Raw genomic sequence first — 24,239 nt, 5'->3', positions numbered from 1 at the left:
CTGAGCCCACTAGTCCAATTTTCGAATGACCATACCCGCAAAGGGCAGTGGAGGACGCAGAGAGTGGCAGGGAGCTGAAAAAGCGTTTGAATGTGTCCTCATTCAGCAGTGAGACGCTGGCACCGGTATCCAGCAACAGCGGAATGCACACATCATTCAGGTTAATTGTGCATGACTTGAAAGCCACTACTGGCCCAGAGCTCACGTTGTGAATTATAATGCTTGAGGACTGAGAGTGTTCATTTGTAGCAACCGGGGCAGAGCGGCAGACATTGGCAAAGTGATTTTGTTTTCCACAATTGCGACAGGCTTGGCCGCGCGCGGGGCAATTCTGCGCTCTGGTAGCATGTGAATGAGATCCGCAGTTTCCACACTGTTGCCGTGGTGGTGCGCATTGCTGCCGTCGCGTGAGCATTACCGTATCAGAGCTGTCGGGGCCGAGGGCGCTGTCACTGGGTGTGTGTGCTAGTTTCGCTGCACATTCGGCTGCAGACTACACTTGAAAGGCAATGTTGACTGCCTGTGACAACGACAGATCGTTGGACTCGAGTAACAGTCTTTCACGCACTCACGTTGTTTGTGTGCTCTATTAGTTGATCACGCACCATCTCATCTTGTAATGCACCGAACTTGCACGAGCTAGCTAACCCCCTCAAATTAGCCACGTATTGATGCACCTACTCGCCGAGGAGTTGGTGACGCTGTCTAAAAATGAGTTGCCGCAGGAGGGCACTTTGTGGGGCAGAGAAGTGTGTGCTTAACAGAGCCACAGCCTCATCATATGTTTGGATTGAGTCTGCTGTGCATAATGTCCCAAGAACACGCTGGCCCTCTGCTCCCAAGCAATGGGATAACAGTGCCCTTTTCCATGATGTACTCACATTTTCTAGTCCAAGAGCAATGAGATAGGTTTCAAAGGACTGTAACCAGCGAACCCATGGGATCAGCGGCTCACCGGGTAGTGCAAGGAAGGGAGGAGGTGGTGGAAGAGAGATTTCAGCCATCCTCGTCGCCAAATGTTGCGTTTGCAAAGATAATCCAGAGGCCGTAAGGAGAGATCAGTTCATGTTGCTTTTTAATGGCTGCTCCACACACACACTCCCAGGCAAAAGCAATCGAATACCTATACACAATACAATGATAACAGCACTGTCAAACTCCATGTGTTCAGGCCAAGGCAATCGAGTACCTATCACCAATGTCAGACATAACACCACCCTTCAGACTCCCCGCACCCTTCAGACTCCCCCCACCCTTCAGACTCCCCCCACCCTTCAGAATCCTCCCCACTCTTCAGACACCCCCGCACCCTTCAGACTTCCCCGCACCCCTCAGACTTCCCCTCACCCTTCAGACAGCCCCCACCCTTCAGACTCCCTACACCCTTCAGACTACCCCCACCCTTCAGACTCCCCCCATCTTTCAGACTCCCCTCCACCCTTCAGACTCCCCCGCACCCTTCAGACTGCCCCGCACCCTTCAGACTCCCCCCACCCTTCAGACTCCCCTCACCCTTCAGACTCCCCCCACCCTTCAGACTCCCCCCGCACCCTTCAGACTTCCCCGCACCCTTCAGACTCCCCCGCACACTTCAGACTTCCCCCCCACCCTTCAGACTTCCCCCCCACCCTTCAGACTCCCCCCACCCTTCAGACTTCCCCCCACACTTCAGACTCCCCCCACCCTTCAGACTCCCCCCGAACCCTTCAGTCTAGCCGCAACCTTCAGACTCCCCCCACCCTTCAGGCTCCCCGCACCTTTCAGACTCCCCCCGCACCCTTCAGACTCCCCCCTTCCCTTCAGATTCCTCCCCACCCTTCAGATTCCCCCCCCCTAACATTCAGACCCCCACCTAACTTTCAGACTCCCCCTACGCTTCAGGCTCTCCCCATGCGTAAACTCCCTCCACCCTTCAATTCTCCCCACTCTTCAGACACCCCCGCACCCTTCAGACTTCCCCGCACCCCTCAGACTTCCCCTCACCCTTCAGACAGCCCCCACCCTTCAGACTCCCTACACCCTTCAGACTACCCCCACCCTTCAGACTCCCCCCGCCTTTCAGACTCCCCTCCACCCTTCAGACTCCCCCGCACCCTTCAGACTGCCCCGCACCCTTCAGACTCCCCCCACCCTTCAGACTCCCCTCACCCTTCAGACTCCCCCCACCCTTCAGACTCCCCCCGCACCCTTCAGACTTCCCTCACCCTTCAGACTCCCCCCACCCTTCAGACTCCCCTCACCCTTCAGACTCCCCCCACCCTTCAGACTCCCCCCACCCTTCAGACTCCCCTCACCCTTCAGACTCCCCCCACCCTTCAGACTGCCCCGCACCCTTCAGACTCCCCCCACCCTTCAGACTCCCCTCACCCTTCAGACTCCCCCCACCCTTCAGACTCCCCCCGCACCCTTCAGACTTCCCCGCACCCTTCAGACTCCCCCGCACACTTCAGACATCCCCCCCACCCTTCAGACTTCCCCCCCCACCCTTCAGACTCCCCCCACCCTTCAGACTTCCCCCCACACTTCAGTCTCCCCGCAACCTTCAGACTCCCCCCACCCTTTAGGCTCCCCGCACCTTTCAGATTCCCCCCGCACCCTTCAGACTCCCCCCTTCCCTTCAGATTCCTCCCCACCCTTCAGATTCCCCCCCCCTATCATTCAGACCCCCACCTAACTTTCAGACTCCCCCTACGCTTCAGGCTCTCCCCATGCGTAAACTCCCTCCACCCTTCAACTCTCCCCACTCTTCAGACTCCCCCCGCACCGTTCAGACTCCCCCACAACCTTCAGACTCCCCCCACCCTTCAGACTCCCCCCACCCTTCAGACTCCCCCCTTCCCCTCAAACTCCTCGCACCCTTCAGACTCCCCGCACCCTTCAGACTCCCCGCACCCTTCAGACTGCCCCCAACCTTCAAACTCCTCCCACCCTTCAGACAGACCCCTCCCTTCAGACTCCCCGCACCCTTCAGACTTCCCCCCAACCTTCAAACTCCCCCCACCCTTCAGACAGACCCCTCCCTTCAGACTCCCCCCAACCTTCAGACTCCCGCCCCCACCCTTCAGACTCCTCCGCACCCTTCAGACTCCCCCCACCCTTCAGACCCACCCCACCCTTCAGACTCCCCCCACCCGTCAGACTCCACCGCACCCTTCAGACTACCCCCACCCTTCAGACCCACCCCACCCTTCAGACTCCCCCCACCCGTCAGACTCCACCGCACCCTTCAGACTACCCCCACCCTTCAGACTCCCCCAACCTTCAAACACCCCTCACCCTTCAGACTCTCCCCCGCCATTCAGATTCCCCCCCACCCTTCAGACTCCACCCCCCCTAACTTTCAGACCCCCACCTAACTTTCAGACTCCCCCTACGCTTCAGGCTCTCCCCATGCGTAAACTCCCTCCACCCTTCAGACTCCCCCGCACCCTTCAGACTCCCCCCACCCTTCAGACTCCCCCCACCCTTCAGACTCCCCCCACCCTTCAGACTCCCCCCACCCTTCAGAATCCCCCCTTCCCCTCAGACTCCCCCCGAACTTCAGACACCCTCCACCCTTCAACTCTCTCCACCCTTCAGACTCCCCCGCACCCTTCAGACTCCCCCCACCCTTCAGACTCCCCCCACCCTTCAGACTCCCCCCACCCTTCAGACTCCCCCCACCCTTCAGACTCCCCCCTTCCCCTCAGACTCCCCCCGAACTTCAGACACCCTCCACCCTTCAACTCTCCCCAAACCTTCAGACTCCCCCGCACTCTTCAAACTCCCCCCCACCCTTCAGACTCCCCCGCACCCTTCAGACTCCCCCCACCCTTCAGACTCCCCCCACCCTTCAGACTCCCCCCTTCCCCTCAGACTCCCCCCAAACTTCAGACACCCTCCAGCCTTCAACTCTCCCCAAACCTTCAGACTCCCCCGCACTCTTCAAACTCCCCCCCACCCTTCAGACTCCCACCCACCCTTCAGATTCCTCCCCACTCTTCAGACTCCCCCCACCCTTCAGACTCTGCGCCACCCTTCAGTCTCCCCCCACCTTTCAGACACCCCCCACCCTTCAGACTCTCGCCCACCCTTCAGACTCCTCTCCAACCTTCAGACAGCCCCACCCTCCAGACTCACCCCACCCTCCAGACTCACCCCACCCTTCAGACTCTGCGCCACCCTTCAGACTCCCCCGCACCTTTCAGACTCCCTCCACCCTTCTGACTCCTCCCCACCCTTCAAACAACCCCCCACCCTTCAGTCTCCCCCCACCCTTCAGACTCCTCCCCACCCTTCAAACACCACCCCACCGTTCAGAAACCCCCACCCTTCAGACTCCCTCCACCCTTCAGGCTCCTCTCCACCCTTCAAACAGCCCCCCACCCTTCAGTCTCCCCCCACCCTTCAGACTCTGCCCCACCCTTCAGACTCCCCCAACCCTTCAGACCCCCCCACCCTTCAGTCTCCCCCTCCAGCCTTCTGACTCCCCCAACCCTTCAGACTCCCCCGCACCATTCAGACCCCCGCACCATTCAGACTCCCCCCACCCTTCAGACTCCCCCTCCAGACTTCAGACACCCCCCACCCTTCAGACTCCCCCCACCCTTCAGACTCCCCCTCCAGCCTTCAGACTCCCCCCACCCTTCAGACTCTCCCCAACCCTTCAGTCTCCCCCGCACTCTTCAGACACCCCCCCACCCTTCAGATTCCCCTGCATCCTTCAGACTCCCTGCACCCTTCAGACTACCCCCACCCTTCAGACTCACCCCACCCTTCAGACACCCCCCACCCTTCTGAATCTGCCCCACCCTTCAGACTCCCGCATCCTTCAGACTCCCCCCACCATTCAGACTCAACCCGCACCCTTCAGACTCCCTCCACCCTTCAGACTCCCCCGCACCCTTCAGACTCCCCCGCACCCTTCAGACTCCCCCCCATCCTTCAGACTCCCCCACCTACCTTTCAGACTACCCCCTAACTTTCTGACTCCCCCTACTCTTCAGGCTCTCCCCATGCGTAAACTCCCTCCACCCTTCAACTCTCCCCACTCTTCTGACTCCCCCCACACCCTTCAGACTTCCCACACCCTTCAGACTGCCCCCGACGCTTCAAACTCGACCCCACCTTTCAGACTCCCCTGCACCCTTCAGACTCCCCCCGCCCTTCAGACTCACCCCACCCTTCAGACTCTCCCCCACCGTTCAGACACCCTCCACCGTTCAGACTCACCCCACCCTTCAGACTCCCCTGCACCCTTCAGACTCCCCCCGCCCTTCAGACTCACCCCACCCTTCAGACTCTCCCCCACCGTTCAGACACCCCCCACCGTTCAGACTCACCCCACCCTTCAGACTCCCCTGCACCCTTCAGACTCCCCCCACCCTTCAGATACCTTCCCACCCTTCAAACAATCCCCCACCCTTCAGTCTCCCCCCACACTTCAGACTCCCCCCACCCTTCAGACTCTCCCCCACCGTTCAGACGCCCCCCACCCTTCAGACTCACCCCCACCCTTCAGACTCCCCCCAACCTTCAGACTCCCCCCCCTTCCCTTCAGACGCCCCCCACCCTTCAGACTCCCCGCACAACCTTCAGCCTCCCTCCAACCTTCAACTCTCCCCAATCTTCAGAGTCCCCCCACCTTTCCGACTCCTCCCCACCCTTCAGATTCCTCCCCACTCTTCAGACTCCTCCCACCCTTCAGACTCTGCGCCACCCTTCAGTCTCCCCCCACCTTTCAGACAACCCCCACCCTTCAGACTCTCCCCCACCCTTCAGACTCCTCTCCACCCTTCAGACACCCCGACCCTACAGACTCCCCCCACCCTTCAGACTCTGCGCCACCCTCCAGACTCCCCCCACCCTTCAGACTCTGCGCCACCCTTCAAACTCCCCCGCACCTTTCAGACTCCCCCCACCCTTCAGACTCCCCCCCAACCTTCAGACACCCTCCACCCTTCAACTCTCCCCCACCCTTCAGACGCCCCCGCACCCTTCAGACACCCGCCACCCTTCAGACTCCCCCCACCCTTCAGACTCCCCCCTTCCCCTCAGACTCCCCCGACCATCAGATACCCTCCACCCTTCAACTCCCCCCAACCTTCAGACTCCCCCAACCATCAAACTCCCCCACCCTTCAGACTCTCCCCCGCCCTTCAGACTCCCCCCACCCTTCAGACTCCCCGCACCCTTCAGACTCCCCCCCAAACTTCAGACTCCCCCCATCCCTTCAGATTCCCCCGCACTCTTCAGACTCTCACCAATCTTCAGTCTCCCCCCACCCTTCAGACTCCCCGCACACTTCAGACTCCCCCCACCCTTCAGACTCCCCCATCCTTCAGACACCCCCCACACTTCAGACTCCCCCCCTTTCAGACTCCGCCGCACCCTTCAGACTCCCCCGCACCCTTCAGACTCCCCCCCACCCTTCAGACTCCCCCACCCCCCTTTCAGACTACCCCCTACATTTCTGACTCCCCCTACTCTTCAGGCTCTCCCCATTCGTAAACTCCCTCCACCCTTCAACTCTCCCCACTCTTCAGACTCCCCCCGCACCCTTCAGACTTCCCTCACCCTTCAGACTGCCCCCGACCCTTCAGACTCGACCCCACCTTTCAGACTCCCCTGCACCCATCAGACTCCCCCCACCCTTCAGACTCACCCCATCCTTCAGACTCTCCCCCACCGTTCAGACACCCCCACCCTTCAGACTCACCCCCACCATTCAGACTCCCCTGCACCCTTCAGACTCCCCCCACCCTTTAGTCACCCCCACCCTTCAGTCTCCCCCCACCCTTCAGACTCCCCCCACCCTTCAGATACCTCCCCACCCTTCAAACACCCCCCCGCCCTTCAGACTCCCCCCACCCTTCAGTCTCCCCCCACTCTTCAGACTCTGCCCCACCCTTTAGACTCCCCCCACCTTTCCGACTCCCCCGCACCCTTCAGACTCCCCCCACCCATCAGACTCCCCCCTTCCCTTCAGACTCCCCCCTTCCCTTCAGACTCCCCCCACCCTTCAGACTGCCCCCTTCCCTTCAGACTCCCCCCTTCCCTTCAGACTCCCCGCACCATTCAGACTTCCCCGCACCCTTCAGACTCCCCCTACCCTTCAGACTCCCCCCTACCCTTCAGAATCCCCGCACCTTTCAGACTCCTCCCCACCCTTCAGGCTCCCCCACCCTTCAGACTCTGCCCCACCCTTCAGTCTCCCCCTCCTTTCAGACTCCCCCCCACCCTTCAGACTCTCCGCCACCCTTCAGACTCCTCCGCACCCTGCAGACTCCCCCCACCCTTCAGACGCTGCCCCACCATTCAGACTCCCCCACACCCTTCAGACTCACCCCAGCCTTCAGACTCCCGACTTCCCTTCAGACTTCCCCCGCATCCTTCAGACTCCCTCCACCCTTCGCACTCCTCCCCACCCTTCAAACACCCCCCACCCTTCAGACTCCCCCCACCCTTCAGACTCTGCCCCACCCTTCAGGCTCCCCCCAAACCTTCAGACCCTCCCCACCCTTCAGTCTCCCCCTCCAGCCTCCTGACTCCCCCCACCCTTCAGACTTCGCCCCACCCTGCAGATTCTCCCCCACCCTTCAGACCCCCCCACCCTTCAGTCTCCCCCCACCCTTCAGACTCCCCCTCCAGCCTTCAGGCTCCCCCCACCCTTCAGACTCCCCCCACCCTTCAGACTCCCCCTCCAGCCTTCAGACTCCCCCCACCCTTCAGACTCCCCCCACCCTTCAGACTCCCCCTCCAGCCTTCAGACTCCCTCCCACTCTTCAGACTCCCCCCAACCTTCTGACTCGCCCCCTCCTGTAGTGTATGTACCCGTCTACCTTTAAGGGAACTATTGAACGTAACCGTTCACCTTTAAGAGAACTACTTTAGGTGTGGCACTATTTGTCTGGCTTCTGTATACTGTAATACCGATAGTGACCACACCAGTATATAAGTGTTGTGGCAGGATTGCTGGGGCAGATTCGCCCTGACCTTCGAATAGTAAAGACCTGTTTGTTTGTTACTTCTGAAGTCTGTGTATTTATTAACTGCACAACCCACAGACTTTACAGTGGCGACGAGTCCGACCGTACCCTGCGGCAAGACTACCAAAGCAACGAAGAGCGTCGAAGAGAGGCAACCGCCCTCGTCGTGCTGCTGAAAGAAAACACGAGGCTGCAGCAGGAGGAAGGAGGAAGACTTTAGCAATAAAAGCTTCCATCAACAACAGGCACTGACTACCCTTCTACCACGGTGCGGAGTGAGCCGATCAGCTGGAAACAAGGCGGCCGCGGAGACTGTGAGTAGGGGAAGGTGTAGAGAATATCCGGAGGATAAGGGCTGTGCACTTGACCACGGTCGAGGGGGAGCAGAGCTGGTCAGGAAGGCGGCTCCAACGGCGTCGTGAGACAGTCGAACCTCGATCGGCGGGAAAAGCCGGGCAGCGACCGCAGCCACGAAGCGCTGAGACTGGGAGTAGGCGCGGGAAGAGAAACCCAGCTGCAGCCGGGGAGGGAAACACCGGTCTGCGAGAGGGCTGGGAGGCGAACAGGAACCGTACGGGTGGGAGAGAGAGACAGAGCCGAGCAAGGGGAGAGAGACTGCGCGAGAGCCAGTCCAGCGGCTGAGCTGTTCTCCACCAACGGGGTACCCAGAGCCGGTAGAACCGAACGTGCGGGAGAGGGAGAGACAGAGCCGAGCAAGGGGAGAGAGACTTTGCGAGAGCCAGTCCAGCGGCTGAACTGTTCTCCACCAACGGGGTACCCAGGGCCGGTAGAACCGAACGTGTGGGAGAGAGAGCGACAGAGCCGGGTACGGAGAGAGAGACTGCGTGAGAGCCAGTCCAGCGGCTGAACTGTCCTCCGTTAACGGAGTGTACCCAGCGCCGGTAGAGCCGTGCGGGCGGGAGGAAAAGACAGAGCCGAGTAAGGGGAGCTGTGCGAGAGCCAGCCCAGCGGCTGAACCTGTCCGCTGTGGGGAAAGCGTACCCCTTCCACCAGGAAGAAACGCGGGAAGCCGCCATTAGGCGGAGGAGACGACAGAAGCGGGAAACCGCCATTGAAGGGGGCGGGGAGAGAAAGGAAGAGCGGGAAACCGCCATTTTCGCGGGAAAACCGCCATCTTAACTGACATACCGCCATTGAAGTGGGCGAGGAGAGAAGGAAAGAGCGGGAAACCGCCGATTTCGCGGGAAAACCGCCATCTTAGAAATAAACAAATAAATAAGAATACTTAAAGAAATACTGGTGCTGCTCCCAAGGGAAGAAAGATGCCTAAGCGAGGGAATATTAACGACTTTAATTCTGAAATAGAAGACTGGGCCACATACGTGGAACGCATAGAGATCTATTGCGAAGCCAACAAAATAGAGGAAGACGACAAGGCGATAACATTGCTAAACTCGATGGGGGCAAAAACATACGGGCTCTTGAAGCATCTAATAGCACCAGATAAACCAGCGGATCAGACCTTCGAAGAGATTGTGGCTGTGCTGAAGGACCACTTGAACCCCACACCATTGATGCTGGCTGAACGATTCAAATTCTACGCAAGAACGCAGAGGAAAGATGAAAGCAATGCGGAGTACTTGGTCGAACTGCGTAGGCTAGCGAAATACTGCCAGTTCGGAGGGAATCTGACAGAAGCACTGCGGGACAAGTTCGTCTGCAGATTGTCCAAAGAAGGGACGCAGAAGCGACTACTGGAAGAGAACGACCTCACACTGGACAGGGCTGTCCTTATAGCTGCATCACACGAAGACGCAGCGAAAGGAACGGCGGAAATGCAACTAAAGGCGGCGGCACTCGGGGTGGACCAAATTACTTCAAGCACAACAAAATGCTACCGTTGTGGGAAGACAACGCATGACCAGAATCAATGCTGGTTTAAGAACCAAGAGTGTAGGAAATGTGGCAAACTGGGTCACATCGCGAAGGTATGCCGGTCAGGGAGGAAGACCAACAATCAAAGGAAGCCACCACAAGAAAAGTACAACAAGGTACACAAGGTGGCTGAGAAGAGTTCAGACGAACAGAATTCAGACTCAGACCCAAACAACCAGGAGCTGGGTAGTCTGAGAATCCACAATGTGGGTAAAGAAACGGATCTACAAACCATCTGGGTCATACTAAAAATAGCTGGAGTCCAAGTAAGGATGGAGCGGGACACTGGATCAGCTCTATCAGTCATCAACCGAAGGGACTACCACCGGCTATTCTCTCACATACCTTTAAGAAATACCAAGTTCGTATTACAGACATACACGGGGCATAACGTATACCCCATGGGGAAAATAAGAGTCAAGGTGAGAGATAGGGGTAAAGAACACCCCAGAATGAACTTGTACGTATTACCTGAAGGAGGACCACCACTTCTAGGACGGGAGTGGATTAAGAAAATAGATATGGAATGGCACTACCTAAAAGCCATAATGAGGGAGGACTCGGTGCAAGCTATCAGCTCAGATTCTGAAATGGATGACGATAAGACCAATTCAAATATGGAAGACAAGGCTAAAAGGGACTTGCTGACGATGGGGAAGGAAACGAAGACATGCAGAAGGACGTATGTTACCAAGAAGAATAAAGCTGCAGAGCAGAACTCCAGGTTGACAGAGAATTCTGAGCCTGTTCAAGCAAAGGATTCATCCACGACGGAAGAACACCGAGTTCGGACTCAAACTTATGTCAAAGTACGACAACAATTAGAACAGTTGAGTGACCGTCTCGTACAAGAGATGAAAAATATGGAAAAGTTCTGGGACACCGAATGGGAGAACCTGGAAAGACAACAGAGACAGCTAGCTCAAGCAGAGAGCGACCATAGAGCCATCGTGGCCAAATACCAATCACATTCCCCTGATGCTGTTCAGGAACTAGAATATTTACAGAACGAACCAAAGGAAGAGGAATCTTCAGGAAGCCAGGATTTTATCCCAGTTCATCTCTACGACTCGTTGCAAGCAGAGTGTAACAAGTTGAAAGAACAGTATGAACAGGCCCAGACTACAATCCTGGAAGGGGTTAACTCGGCAACCTCCGAAAAGCTAGTTTTAGTGAAAGCATCTGAACAGCTAAAGGTTGAACATGAGCAAGAATTACAAAGGCTGCAGGAAATGTTTGATGAGCTCCAGGCCAAGACAGACTCATCGGTAGAGATTCCATCCATCGATGAAAAATTAGAGGTGGAAGACATAGCAGAACATGAAATTCAAGATGTCCAAGAACTCATTAAATTATTGAAGGCAACCCAGGACAAATATGAGGTGGCAATGGCCGAGGTTCAACAACTTGAAGAACATATTCAACTAGGAATCCGGGCAGTGGAAGGAAAGGCAACTGGAAGGATCACAGAGACTGTAGGAATGGCCCCTGAACAGGAGTTAGAGAACATCAAGGCGCAACTTCTTCGAGCGCTTAAAACCAAAGTACCGGAGGAAAGGAAGGTGAAAACATTGGAGGGAAAGGTGGATGAAATGGAGAAGACTCTAATCCACAGTGTCCCCGTAGAAGAGTTAACGGCCAGCCAACTCTTACACACGCTGAGGGACAAGACTCCAAAATGGGAACACGAGTTTCAGGGTTCAAAGGGGAAGAATTCGGAGCTTCCAAAAGTCACGGAGATAGCTGAGGGGGCAACACAGCTTTTACAAGGATGCCAAAAGTACGCTGAATTGCGTCAAGGGGAACAGAAGGGGGTGGAAACAGATACTCCAGTAGAAGGATTAAATAGCCTGACAACGAAATCCCCGATGGAAGGGAAGGTATTGAACTCACAAGTGAGGCCAGTAGTGAAGGAATGGCAGACATCCCCGGAAGAGCGGAATGAATATGAATGTTTGAAGAAGTCTTTTCAAGAAAGATGGTTAGGGAAGGAACCACCATCGGCTAACGTCCAGATGGATAAGAAGGAAGTAGAAGGGCCTCTCACTGGCCTAACTCAGGACGACCCCGAATATTACCATGACCTGTTGAGTGACACTGAATATTACGAGGATCTGGCCTGCTCAGTTTGTGATGAAAACTCCCAAAGTGCTGAAATCCGGATGAAGCACTTAAGGTCTAAGGAACATAGAGAGTTGGTGGCGCTACAGCTGGCAGCCGAGAAAGGAGCTCCGAGAGTGTCAAAAAGGCAGAAAAGAAAAAGAAGAAGCAGAAGATAATAACTGTCTAAAATATTAGCACTTCTACCATCTCAGGCGGGACACTACGAAAGGAACTAAATTAGTTGAAAAACTGGAAAATATCAAGACAGCCAGTTGGTGGTAAAAGTCCGCACTGCTGGTTCAACAGGACGAAAGTTCAAGCTGTTATGTCAAGAAAAAAGCTATGGAGGAGTCACGCTAGCCATGTGAACCGGCTACACCAAAGAGATGTTGTTTGGAACGAGTCAAGATCAGAGACTGAATCTATGAACTGTTTCCGCAGAGACTGAACCTGTGAACTGTTCCCACCAAGATTATATCTGTAAATTGTTTTATATGACTTGACTCCACCGAGATTATATCTGTAATTTGTTTTATAGGAAGTTGAAGATATGTATGTTTAACGGGGACTCTGTAAGTAATAAGCTAAAAAGGGAGGATTGTAGTGTATGTACCCGTCTACCTTTAAGGGAACTATTGAATGTAACCGTTCACCTTTAAGAGAACTACTTTAGGTGTGGCACTATTTGTTTGGCTTCTGTATACTGTAATACCGATAGTGACCACACCAGTATATAAGTGTTGTGGCAGGATTGCTGGGGCAGATTCGCCCTGACCTTCGAATAGTAAAGACCTGTTTGTTTGTTACTTCTGAAGTCTGTGTACTTATTAACTGCACAACCCACAGACTTTACACCTCCCTTCAGACTCCCCCCACCCTTCAGACTCCCCCCCTTCCCTTCAACTCTCCCCAGCCCTTCAGACTCCTCCCCACCCTTCAGACTCCTCCCCACCCTTCAGTCTCCCCCGCACCCTTCAGACTCCCCCCACCCTTCAGACACTGCCCCACCCTTCAGACTCCCCCATCCTTCAGACTCCCCCCACACTTCAGACTCAACCCGCACCCTTCAGACTCCCTCCACCCTTCAGACACCCCCCACACTTCAGACTCCACCCCTTTCAGACTCCGCCGCACCCTTCAGACTCCCCTGCACCCTTCAGACTCCCCCACACCCTTCAGACTCCCCCCCATCCTTCAGACTCCCCCACCCCCCTTTCAGACTACCCCCTACATTTCTGACTCCCCCTACTCTTCAGGCTCTCCCCATGCGTAAAATCCCTCCACCCTTCAACTCTCCCCACTCTTCAGACTCCCCCCGCACCCTTCAGACTTCCCTCACCCTTCAGACTCACCCCATCCTTCAGACTCTCCCCCACCGTTCAGACGCCCCCACCCTTCAGACTCACCCCCACCATTCAGACTCCCCTGCACCCTTCAGACTCCCCCCACCCTTCAGACTCACCCCATCCTTCAGACTCTCCCCCACCGTTCAGACACCCCCACCCTTCAGACTCACCCCCACCATTCAGACTCCCCTGCACCCTTCAGACTCCCCCCACCCTTTAGTCTCCCCCACACTTCAGACTCCCCCCACCCTTCAGACTCTCCCCCACCGTTCAGACACACCCCACCCTTCAGACTCACCCCCACCCTGCAGTCTCCCCCCACCCTTCAGACTCCCCCCACCCTTCAGATACCTCCCCACCCTTCAAACACCCCCCGCCCTTCAGACTCCCCCCACCCATCAGACTCCCCCCTTCCCTTCAGACTCCCCCCTTCCCTTCAGCCTCCCCGCACCATTCAGACTTCCCCGCACCCTTCAGACTCTCCCTACCATTCAGACTCCCCCCTTCCCTTCAGACTCCCCCCACTCTTCAGACTCCCCCGCACCCTTCAGACTCCCCCCACCCTTCAGATTCCCCCCGAACCTTCAGACACCCTCCACTCTTCAACTCTCCCCACCCTTCAGGCTCCCCCCACCCTTCAGACTCTGCCCCACCCTTCAGTCTCCCCCCTCCTTTCAGACTCCCCCCCACCCTTCAGACTCTCCGCCACCCTTCAGACTCCTCCGCACCCTGCAGACTCCCCCCACCCTTCAGACGCTGCCCCACCATTCAGACTCCCCCACACCCTTCAGACAATACAATACAATACAATACAATACAATACAAATCGCTTTATTGGCATGATAAGGTACATCTTATGTTGCCAAAGCATCAAAATACATTTATGGTTGAACACATAAACGCGGTTCCATTCATACAGTGTATAAACAGGTATATCCCTGAGTTTATAAATATATTTTCGCCTTGTTTATATATACTCTTGTCTTAGTTTACTGGTTGTCCCTCTGTTCATGGCAAGCTGTAACATAGTGTGCCGCCAGTGTTACACAGCTTCTCTCCTCCCCCAGTAGGAATGGGAGTTTTTGGTTGTCAGTCAGATTTCTGAATTCAGGGCATATTTGTGAGAATTTTTGATAGAAATTCTCTCTGATGCCCTGATATTTTCCACAGGCTGTGAGGAAGTGCATCTCTGTCTCAACTACTCCCTGACTGCAGTGAGAGCATATCCTGTCTTCTCTTGGCAGCCTGGTCTGCCTGTGTCTGCCTTTTTCGATCGCTAGGCTATGTTCGCTAAGTCTGTACCTTGTCAAGGTTCTTCTCAGTTTGTTATCCTTTACCATGGTCAGGTAATCAGCTATGTTGTATTGTCTGTTTAGGGCCAAGTAGCAATTGAGTTTGCTTTGGGTTTTTGTTGTTTCTGCCCAATATGACAGATATTTTTCCTTTTGCTTAGCGACGATTGTGTTGGGTCGAATTCTTTGTGTTACCCTGTCACTGTCCTGGGGCTGGTTATTGTTAGTATTGTTAGTAGTTACTTCACTGAGTCCCAGGACTAGTTGACTGAGGGTATTCTTCTTTATGGTCAGCTCTTGGCATTTCAGGGCGTCGTAGTGATAGCATTGGGGGTTGCTCATTTGTAGGTGATTCCAAAATTTGGTGGCTCTTTTTTGGATACTCTTCAGACTCCCCCCGCACCCATCAGACTCCCCCCACCCTTCAAACCCCTCCCCACCCTTCAAACACCCCCCGCCCTTCAGACAACCCCCCTTCCCTTCAAACTCCCCCCCCACCCTTCAGGCTCACCCCAGCCTTCAGACTCCCCACATCCCTTCAGACTTCCCCCGCATCCTTCAGACACCCCCCACCCTTCAGACTCCCTCACACCCTTCAGACACCCCCGCACCCTTCAGACTCCCCCCACCCTCCAGACTCCCCCCCATCCTTCAGACTCCCCCACCCCCCTTTCAGACTACCCCCTACATTTCTGACACCCCCTACTCTTCAGGCTCTCCCCATGCGTAAAATCCCTCCACCCTTCAACTCTCCCCACTCTTCAGACTCCCCCCGCACCCTTCAGACTCCCCACACACTTCAGACTCCCCCTCCAGCCTTCAGACTCCCCCCACCCTTCAGACTCCCCCTGCATCCTTCAGACTCCCCCCACCCTTCAGTCTCCCCCCACCTTTCAGAGTCCCCCGAACACTTCAGACTCCACCCAACCTTCAGAGTCCCCCCTTCCCTTCAGAGTCCCCCCTTCCCTTCAGACTCCCCCCACCCTTCAGACTCCCCCCAACCATCAGACTCCCCCCTTCCCTTCAGAATCCCTCCACCCTTCAATCTCCCCCCAACCTTCAGACTCCACCCCAACCTTCAGACTCCCCCCACCCTTCAGACTCCCCCCACCCTTCAGACTCCCCCCTTCCCCTCAGACTCCCCCCGACCTTCAGACACCCTCCACCCTTCAACTCTCCCCAACCCTTCAGACTCCCCCCCACCCTTCAGACTCCCCCAACCATCAAACTCCCCCCACCCTTCAGAATCTCCCCCGCCCTTCAGATTTCCCTCCACCCTTCAGACTCCCCCGCACCCTTCAGATTTACCCGCACCCTTCAGACTCCCCACACACTTCAGACTCCCCCTCCGGCCTTCAGACTCCCCCCACCCTTTAGACTCCCCCCACCCTTCAGACTCCCCCCACCCTTCAGACTCACCCCACCCTTCAGACTCCCCCGCACCATTCAGACTCCCCCCGCACCCTTCAGACTCCCCCCACCCTTCAGTCTCCCTCTCCAGCCTTCAGACTCCCCCCACCCTTCAGACTCACCCCACCCTTCAGACTCCCCCGCACCATTCAGACTCCCCCCGCACCCTTCAGACTCCCCCCACCCTTCAGTCTCCCTCTCCAGCCTTCAGACTCCCCCCAACCTTCAGACTCCCCCCACCCTTCAGACTCCCCCCACTCTTAAGACTCAATTCAATTCAATTCAATTCAAATCGCTTTATTGGCATGACAAGGTACATCTTATGTTGCCAAAGCATCGAAAAACATTCATGGTTGAACACATAAATACAGATCTATCCATACAGTGTATAAACAGATATATCCCTGAGTGTATAAATATACATTCATATAATTTGTATATACTCTTTTCTTATATTTAGTGGTTGTCCCTCTGTTTATGGCAAGCTGTAACATAGTGTGCCGCTAAGGTTACACAATTTCTCTCTTCCCCTAGTAGGTATGGGAGTTTTTGGTCGTCATTCAAATTTCTGAATTCCGGGCATATTTTGCGAATTTTGGGTAGAAATTCTCCCTTATGCCCTGATATTTTCTACAAGCTGTGAGGAAGTGCATCTCTGTCTCCACCACTCCCTGACTGCAGTGAGAGCATATCCTGTCCTCTCTTGGTAGCCGGGTCTGCCTGTGTCTACCTTTTTCGATCGCCAGGCTATGTTCACTAAGTCTGTACATTGTCAAGGTTTTTCTCAGTTTGCTATCCTTTACCATGGTCAGGTAATCAGCCATGTTGTATTGTCTGTTTAGGGCCAAGTAGCAATTGAGTTTGTTTTGGGTTTTTGTTGTTTCTGCCCAATATGACAGATATTTTTCCTTTTGCTTAGTGACGATTGTGTTGGGTCGAATTCTTTGTGTTACGCTGTCACTGTCCTGGGGCTGGTTATTGTTAGTAGTGTTAATAGTTACTTCACTGAGTCCCAGGACTAGTTGACTGAGGGTATTCTTCTTTATGGTCCTCTCTTGGCATTTCAGGGCTTCGTAATGATAGCAGTGGGGGTTGCTCATTTTTAGGTGTTTCCAAAATTTGGTGGCTCTTTTTTGGATAGTGATTATTAATGGTTATTGGCCTAGTTCTGCCCTGCATGCATTGTTTATGGTTTTCCTTTGAGTCCGGAGGATAATTTTACAGAATTCTGCATGTAGGATCTCAATTGGATGTTTGTCCCATTTTGCAAATTCTTGTTGTGTTAGCGTTCCCCACACCTCACTGCCATAGAGTGCAATTGGTTCAATTACTGATTTAAAAATTTTGAGCCAAATGCTAATTGGGATTTCTATTTGGATAGATTTTTTAATGGCATAGAAAGCCCTTCTTGCTTTCTCTTTCAGTTCATTCACAGCCAGATGAAAATTTCCCATAGAACTGATTTTTAAGCCCAAGTATGTGTAGTTAGTGGTTTGTTCAATTTTGGTTGTTCCTAGTGTGAAATTTATTTTGGGTCCCTGATGTCTGGATCTTTGCTGGAACACAAGGACTTTGGTTTTTTGGGGAATAATTGTCAGGGCCCAGGACTGGCAGAACGACACCAGCAGACCCAGGTTCTGCTGTAGACCCTCCTTAGTTGGTGACCGCAGAACCAGGTCACCTGCATAGAGGAGGAATTTAACCTTGGATTCATATAGGGTGAGGCCGGGTGCTGTACCCCCACCCTTAAGACTCCCCCCACCCTTCAGACTCCCTCCATCCTTCAGACTCCCCTCCACCCTTCAGACTCCCCCGCACCCTTCAGACTTACCCGCACCTTTCAGACTCCCCCCACCATTCAGACTCCCCCTCCAGCCTTCAGACTCCCTCCCCCCAACCTTCAGACTCCGATCCACCCTTCGGACTCCCCCGCACCATTCAGACTCCCCCCACCCTTCCGACTCCCCCCACCCATCCGACTCCCCCCACCCTTCAGACTCCCCACTTCCCTTCAGACTCCCCCCGTATCCTTCAGACTCCCCCCCACCCTTCAGACTCCCACGCACCCTTCAGACTCCCCCCACCCTTCAGACTCCCCCCACCCTTCAGACTCCCCCTCCAGCCCTCAGACTCCCCCGCACCCTTCAGACTCCCCACACCCTTCAGACTCCCCCCTTCCCTTCAGACTCCGCCCTTCCCTTCAGACTCCCCGCACCATTCAGACACCCCCCACCCTTCAGACTCCCCCTTTCCCTTCAGACTCCCCCCTTCCCTTCAGACTCCCCCCTTCCCTTCAGACTCCCCCCTTCCCTTCAGACTCCCCCCTTCCCTTCAGACTCCCTGCACCCTTCATACTCCCCCTACCCTTCAGACTCCACCCTGCCTTTCAGACTCTCCCGCACACTTCAGGCTCCCCCCACCCTTCAGACTCTGCCCCACCCTTCAGTCTCCCCCCACATTTCAGACTCCCCCCCACACTTCAGACTCTCCCCCACCCTTCCGACTCCTCCCCACCCTGCAGACTCCCCCCACCCTTCAGCCGCTGCCCCACCATTCAGACTCACCCACACCCTTTAGACTCCCCCCACTCTTCAAACTCCTCCCCACCCTTCAAACACCCCCCGCCCTTCAGACAACCCCCCTTCCCTTCAAGCTCCCCCCCACCCTTCAGACTCCCCCCACCCTTCAGTCTCCCCCCACCTTTCAGACTCCCCTGAACCCTTCAGACTCCCCCCAACTTTCAGACTCCCCCCAACCTTCAGACTCTCCCCCAATGTTCAGACTCCTCTCCACCCTTCAGACACCCCCACCCTCCAGACACCCGCTACCCTTCAGACTCTGCGCCACCCTTCAGTCTCCCCCCACCTTTCAGAGACCCCCACCCTTCAGACTCTCCCCCAACGTTCAGACTCCTCTCCACCCTTCAGACACCCCCACCCTCCAGACACCCGCCACCCTTCAGACTCTGCGCCACCCTTCAGACTCCCCCGCACCTTTGAGACATCCCCCACCCTTCAGACTCCCCCCTTCCCTTCAGACTCCCACCTTCCCTTCAGACTCCCCCACCCTTCAGACTCCCCCCTTCCCCTCAGACTCCCCCCTTCCCTTCAGAATCCCCGCACCATTCAGACTCCCCCCACCCTTCAGACGCCACCCTACCTTTCAGACTCCCCCGCACACTTCAGACTCCCCCCACCCTTCAGATTCCACCCGAACCTTCAGACACCCTCCACTCTTCAACTCTCCCCACCCTTCAGATTCCTCCCCACCCTTCAGGCTCCCCCCACCCTTCAGACTCTGCCCCACCCTTCAGTCTCCCCCCACCTTTCAGACTCCCCCCCACACTTCAGACTCTCCCCCACCCTTCAGACTCCTCCCCACCCTGCAGACTCCCCCCACCCTTCAGACGCTGCCCCACCATTCAGACTCCCCCACACCCTTCAGACTCCCCCCACTCTTCAGACTCCCCTCGCACCCATCAGACTCCCCTCACCCTTCAAACTCCTCCCCACCCTTCAAACGCCCCCCGCCCTTCATACAACCCCCCTTCCCTTCAAACTCCTCCCCACCCTTCAGACTCACCCCAGCCTTCAGACTCCCCACTTCCCTTCAGACTCCCCCTGCATCCTTCAGACTCCCCCCCACCCTTCAGACTCCCTCCACCCTTCAACTATTCCCACCCTTCAGAATCCCCACACACTTCAGATTCCCCTCCAGCCTTCAGACTCCCCCCACCCTTCAGACTCCCCCTGCATCCTTCAGGCTCCCCCCACCCTTCAGAGTCCCCCTGCATCCTTCAGACTCCCCCCACCCTTCAGACTCCCCCATCCTTCAGACTCCCCCCACCCTTCAGGCTCCCCCCAACCTTCAGACTCCCCCCCTTCCCTTCAGACTCCCCCCACCCTTCAAACTCCCCCAACCTTCATACTCCCCCCCAACCTTCATACTCCCCCACAACCTTCAGCCTCCCTCCAACCTTCAACTCTCCCCAATCTTCAGAGACCCCCCACCTTTCAGAGTCCTCCCCACCCTTCAGATTCCTCCCCACTCTTCAGACTCCCCCCACACTTCAGACTCTGCGCCACCCTTCAGTCTCCCCCCACCTTTCAGACACCCCCCACCCTTCAGACTCTCCCCCACCCTCCAGACTCCCCCCACCCTTCAGACTCTGCGCCACACTTCAGACTCCCCCGCACCTTTCAGACTCCCCCCACCCTTTAGACTCTCCCCCGCCCTTCAGACTCCTCTCCACCCTTCAGACACCCCCACCCTCCAGACTCCCCCCACCCTTCAGACTCCCCCACACCTTTGAGACTCCCCCCACCCTTCAGTCTCCCCCTCCTGCCTTCTGACTCCCCCCACCCTTCAGACTCTGCCCCACCCTTCAACTCTCCCCCACCCTTCAGACTCCCCCGCACCCTTCAGACACCCCGCACCCTTCAGACTCCCCCGCACCTTTCAGACGCCCCCGCACCTTTCAGACTCCCCCCACCCTTCAGACTCCCCCCACCCTTCAGACTCCCCCCTTCCCTTCAGACTCCCCGCACCATTCAGACTCCCCCCACCCTTCAACTCTCCCCCACCCTTCAGACTCCCCCGCACCCTTCAGACACCCCCCACCCTTCAGACTCCCGCCTCCAGCCTTCAGGCTCCCCCCAACCTTCAGACACCCCCCACCCTTCAGACTCCCCCTCCAGCCTTCAGGCTCCCCCCAACCTTCAAACTCCCCCCACCCTTCAGACTCCCCCTCCAGCCTTCAGACTCCCCCCACACTTCGGACTCCGCCCCACCCTTCAGACTCCCCCGCACCCTTCAGACTCCCCCGCACCCTTCAGACTCCCCCCACCCTTCAGACTCCCCCCACCATTCAGACTCCCCCCACCCTTCAGACTCACCCCACACTTCAGACTCCCTACTTCCCTTCAGACTCCCCCCGCATCCTTCAGACTCCCCCCAACCCTTCAGACTCCCCCGGCCCTCCAGACTCCCCCCACTTCCCTTCAGACTCCCCCGCACCCTTCAGACTCCCCCCACCCTTCAGACTCCCCCCACCCTTCAGACTCCCCCCCACCCTTCAGACTCACCCCACCCTTCAGACTCCCTACTTCCCTTCAGACTCCCCCCACATCCTTCAGACTCCCCCCAACCCTTCAGACTCCCCCGGCCCTCCAGACTCCCCCCACTTCCCTTCAGACTCCCCCGCACCCTTCAGACTCCCCCAACCCTTCAGACTCCCCCGCACCCTTCAGACTCCCCCAACCCTTCAGACTCCCCCCACCCTTCAGACTCCCCCCCACCCTTCAGACTCACCCCACCCTTCAGACTCCCTACATCCCTTCAGACTCCCCCCGCATCCTTCAGACTCCCCGCAACCCTTCAGACTCCCCCGGCCCTCCAGACTCCCCCCCCTTCCCTTCAGACTCCCCCGCACCCTTCAGACTCCCCCAACCCTTCAGACTCCCCCCACCCTTCAGACTCCCCCTCCAGCCTTCAGACTCCCCCTGCATCCTTCAGTCTCTCCCCAACCTTCAGACTCCCCCCCTTACCTTCAGACTCCCCCGCACCCTTCAGACTCCCCCGCACCCTTCAGACTCCCCCCACCCTTCAGACTCCCCCCACCATTCAGACTCCCCCCACCCTTCAGACTCCTCCGCACCCTTCAGACACTCCCCACCCTTCAGACGCCCCCCCACCCTTCAGACTCACCCCACCCTTCAGACTCCCTGCTTCCCTCCAGACTCCCCCAACCCTTCAGACTCACCCCACCCTTCAGACTCCCCCTCCAGCCTTCAGACTCCCCCCACCCTTCAGACTCCCCCGAACCCTTCAGACTCCCCCCAACCTTTACACTCCCCCCTTCCCTTCAGACTCCCCCCACCCTTCAGACTCCCCCCAACCTTCAGACTCCCTGCCTTCCCTTCAGACTCCCCCCATCCATCAAACTCCCCCCAACCTTCAGACTCCCTCCCAACCTTCAGACTCCCACCCAACCTTCAGACACCCTCCACCCTTCAACTCTCCCCAACCCTTGAGACTCCCCCCCACCCTTCAGACTCCCCCCACCCTTCAGACTCCCCCCACAACCTTCAGCCTCCCTCCAACCTTCAACTCTCCCCAATCTTCAGAGTCCCCCCACCTTTCAGACTCCTCCCCACCCTTCAGATTCCTCCCCACTCTTCAGACTCCCCCCACCCTTCAGACTCTGCGCCACCCTTCAGACTCTCCCCCACCCTTCAGATTCCTCTCCACCCTTCAGACACCCCCACCATCCTATTATGTCCGTGTATAATTGAGACACGGACTGCAGGAGTTGATTATAACAAGTCTTTACTGAACGGAGACAACCTGGAAACTGAAACTACAGAGGCCTGCTAGGGCCTTTTATACAGGGGTGGTCACTGCCGGTACTGCAGTTTGAGACCAGTTATTCCTTTAAAGGTACATACACAACAATTCCTCCCCTTTTAGATACACAGTACATAACATTCATTTAACAACTAAATAATAACTAATTACAATTACAATTACAGTTGCTAGATACATTGGTTGAAGTTAAGCAATTATAAGTTCAGTCTTTGAGGAGGCTTCCTGATTCTGTCTGGACAACGCCTCTTTGGGATATCAGGTTCTTCTGGCAAGGTTGAGTCGGGATCAATGTCGTTGTTTGGTTCGTCTGCTTCCAATATCACCGATTCTGCGGTAGATGCAATTGGTACTTCGGTTTCATCGCCAGGTGTATCAGATCGTGGTGTGGAGTTGACGTTTTCCAGTGACTCTAGAATCTGGTCAGCATGGCGTCTTACAATGCTCTCTCCAACGTCCATGGTATACATTAGAGGTCCTTGCCGTGTACAGATCGTTCCTGGCTGCCATTTCTCTGTGCGGTAGTCCCGGGCCAAAACTGGTTGACCTATCTTAAAACTCCTGGTCGGCCTTTCATTCATATTCTGAAACTGCCTGTTCTCCACATCTCTTCTGACGTTTGGCTTAACCAAATCCAAGCGGCATCGTAGTCTTCGATTGAAGAACATCATGGCTGGAGTTTGGTTGGTAACCGCATGTGTCGCATTCCGGTAGGCAAACAAGAAGTTATCCACCTTGTGTTGTAGGGGTATATCTTCATTACTCATTGCCTTGATAGCCTTCTTGAATGTTTGAACAAACCTCTCGGCCAATCCATTAGTGGCTGGATGATATGGGGCGGATGTGTAATGCTTAACACCATTGTTCTTTAAGAACCTCCAGAACTCTTCAGACACAAACTGTGGTCCATTGTCAGAGCAAATCTGTTCAGGCAGCCCATTCCTGGCGAATATGGTTCGTAAGACTGTGATAGTTTTTTCTGTGGTGGTTGAGGACATTTTTATTACCTCTGGCCACTTTGAATGTGCATCCACCGCAATTAAAAACATTGAGTCCATAAAAGGACCAGCAAAATCAATGTGCACCCTTTGCCATGGAGATGAGGGCCACTCCCATGGATGTAGAGGGGCTTGTGGTGGGGCGTTTTGGACCTTCTGGCATCCTGTACAGCTCTTGGTCATCTCTTCGGTTTCTCTATCGATTCCCGGCCACCACACAAACGCCCTGGCTAAGTTCTTCATTTTTACCCCTCCCAGATGACCCTCATGAAGCTCATTGAGCACTCTATTCTTCAATTTGGGTGGAATTACTACTCTGGATCCACACATCAAGGTTCCTCTGCACACTGACAGCTGTTCTCTTCTTGGCGAGAATGCTGGCAGCAGTGGTTCGCCATGTGCTGGCCATCCCTTCACCGTTAAATCATAGACCCAGGAGAGTGTCGGGTCATTTCGTGTTTCCTTTTCTATGTTTGCATTCGTCACAGGGAGACATTCGACTATAGTCGAGTGGAATAACTTCACTGGATCCACTGCCAGTTCTTCTTCCACCGTCGGCAACGGTAGGCGCGACAATCCATCAGCATTCCCATGCTGTTTAGTTCCTTTGTACTCGATGTCATATTGGTGTGCCCCTAGGAAAAGGGACCACCTCTGTAGCCGTTGTGCCGTCATTATCGGTACGCCCTTCTGAGGGTTGAAAGTGGAGACGAGAGGTTGATGATCAGTTAGTAGAGTAAATTTCTGACCGTGCAGGTAGTGATTGAGCTTCTTCACCCCCCACACCAGGCTGAGGGCCTCTCTGTCAATCTGGGTGTAGTTACACTCGGTTGAAGTTAACGAGCGTGACGCAAAAGCTATCGG

The sequence above is a fragment of the Somniosus microcephalus genome, chromosome 11, assembly GCF_052327205.1.
Source record: "Somniosus microcephalus isolate GS21.2 chromosome 11, FLI_Smic_1.0, whole genome shotgun sequence".
Taxonomy (NCBI): domain Eukaryota; kingdom Metazoa; phylum Chordata; class Chondrichthyes; order Squaliformes; family Somniosidae; genus Somniosus; species Somniosus microcephalus.
The sequence above is the reverse complement of the archived record's forward strand: the minus strand, read 5'-3'. Positions refer to the sequence as shown.